Genomic DNA, 2,765 nt, shown 5'->3' with positions numbered 1-2,765 from the left:
GTGTGTGTGTGTGTGTGTGTGTGTGTGTGTTTTAAAGAAAATTCGGAGGCAGTCAACCTCTTATTTTCTTTCACAACAGCTGGTGCAAACTTCTGTGGAGTGGAGGGTTATATAAATGTTTTGGTCTGCCATTTGGAAGTTCGAGGTTCGAAATGGTGTTCGAAATGTCTTTTTTTGTGTTTACCTGCGATATTTCCTCCCTGCCCGGTGTTCTGACGTGGTGATCAAGCACTCCACCCTCGAAGCGAACCACACTGTGTTTGGGAGGTCGATGAACTTCCAACCTTAACTACAGTATCGACCAATTCAACATTTTACAGACTTCATAATGCGGGACGTGCTCAAGTCGTTTCATTACTCGTTCAGGCATAGACCAGCGGCTTGGCTTTATTAAATGTGAATTTGGAACCCCCCCCCCCTCCTTCTGATTTAGTTGACTTAGTGGCACTACTAGTGCGCAGATCCGGGATCATCATGGATGGCCATGTGGCGTTTGTGCTACGTCATAATATTGGAACAGGAAACAGGTGGCTGTGATCGTTGACGTATCAAAGACAGGGAGAGTTATACTTTGCTTTTACTGGTGGTAACAAGTGAAGTGAATTTGAATTGCCTGGCTTGGCTCTAGTTGAAATTATATAAAATTCTGAATAAAGGTTACCTCGCTATACCATTCCATACTGGCTGTTTAACTTGTTTTGTGTTCAGCAGACCCACAGCCCAGGAAAGAATCTTCGTATGCATTTTGCTATTTTTGACTCAATCAAACTGTTCGTGTACTCTACACTACATGGCATTTAAACTTGCTATACCCGTATAAATTATGTTACAGAATTGTTTAGTTTACGAATACTTTTGAAACAACCTGTTCATATTTCCTTTTAAGAGTTTTACAGCACTTGCAAAACAAAAAGGTCATATAAGTGCCGAAGATTGGAGCTGCTACAAGAGAGTAGCATACAAAGGAAAGAGGGAGGAGAGATGAGGACAATAATCTTTGATAGGAAAGAAGAAGCAACCACACCAGAGCACCTGTCGCTAACCACCTGCGTTTGCTTTTTGCTTAGTTTGACACAATATCCATGTGTATTCGTGTATTTTCTTTACTGGATCCTTGAAGTTGAAGCGAAACGGTTTAGATTTCAATTTCAGTATACCTGAAGAAAGGTTTTTTAATCCCTTTTCCTTGTACTAGTTGTCATGATTAATCAATGAGGATACTAGGCGTCTGGGCTTTTTAAATATTTAAAATATTTTTTAAATTTTTTTGTTGTTGTTGGCCAGCGATACTTTTCCCTAATTTGGCTAAACCTCCAAAATTCAAGAGGGAGGGAACCTTGAAAATTGTAGAGGGTAATGGTGGATTGTCATTAAAAGATTGATATTCCCATCGGTGCAAACCCAGCATAGGAGCAATCATAGAAATGGCGATCTTCCCATCCGCTGTACAGTTTGAGATCAAGAGCGGAGTCACCCTCGGGTTGCCTTGCCCCGCCCTCGTTGGAATCTTATCTGTTTTCTTTCCACCGTTACGGTTTGCTTTCTGAAATAACACTGCAGGGGTTTTCGCCCGTTTTACTCTCATGGCGGACTCTACAGTGTTTACAGGCTGAACGTAAACACGAGGATCCGACGTGTTCTTACCAGAGAGTTTCTCTTTAAGTAATGACGTAAGGGTTATGATTTACTAAGGAGAAAAAAAGTCTAATGGAACGAAACTAACAGAAGATATATAATACAGGTAGATCTATCTAAAAAAACCAAAGAAGAAAGAAAAAATGAAACTACCGAAAACTCAAAGATAGCCATACACTCATTATTTATAATATTACGAAAATTGAAAAGCTATGAGACGCAGACCACTTTCGTATCTTTGATGTCTGGGCAAGAGTGAAGATCAGAATGAGCAACGCTTCTACGACCAAGCTATCAGAGAACGTTTGTTATGAAAGAAACTATCTCATCATCAAATTCAGGAAGAAACTGAATAAACCTTGTGCCAGGAGCACACTGTTTAGCAGCTTTCAAGTGAGATATCATCCGCGGCAGAAACGTATTGCAATAGTACCCTAAGTGTTCTTCGAAAAAGCCTCATTCATAGTTTAGCAAATAGCATGTATGTTTTGACGTTTTGAATTCAGCCGTGACTTCCTAATTTTCACCACTTGAGGTAATAACGTCATCTAAGAGTGAGATTTGTTTCATACCCTGATGCTAAGCTCCACTAAGAAATGAAACATGAATCACTCGGTCAAAATAGCTTTTGTACTCATTCTAAGTAAAAATAAACACACTCACGAAAAAAACTACAACAACAAATAAAACATTTATGTGAAACCTGGTTTTTCATGTTTCATAATGAAAAAAGAGTATTGCTTTCAAACTATGTAATGGAGGAAACATTTATTAACAAGGGTCAAAAGGAAAAGATTGTTTATTAAGCCAAAAGCCTAAAGTGTACAAACTGCCTTGTGTGCTGACGCTGTATTATTATTATTGAACAAGGAAAAAAGCGAGTGTACATCACTAATTTAAAAAACCACTAGAAAGAAAATATTTTCAGAATCATATTCGAATCCTATTAAATATTGGAAGGTAAAACGAAATTATGTCTTAAACGTTCATAATGAAAAAAAACCCCACCTTTACACAATGGGAGCTAGTACGCACGCACATACGCCCACGTGCTCACGTGTGCACACACACACAGACAGACACACACACACACACACACACACACACACACACACACACACACACACACA

The sequence above is a fragment of the Aplysia californica genome, unplaced genomic scaffold, assembly GCF_000002075.1.
Source record: "Aplysia californica isolate F4 #8 unplaced genomic scaffold, AplCal3.0 scaffold00175, whole genome shotgun sequence".
Lineage (NCBI taxonomy): Eukaryota > Metazoa > Mollusca > Gastropoda > Aplysiida > Aplysiidae > Aplysia > Aplysia californica.
The sequence above is the reverse complement of the archived record's forward strand: the minus strand, read 5'-3'. Positions refer to the sequence as shown.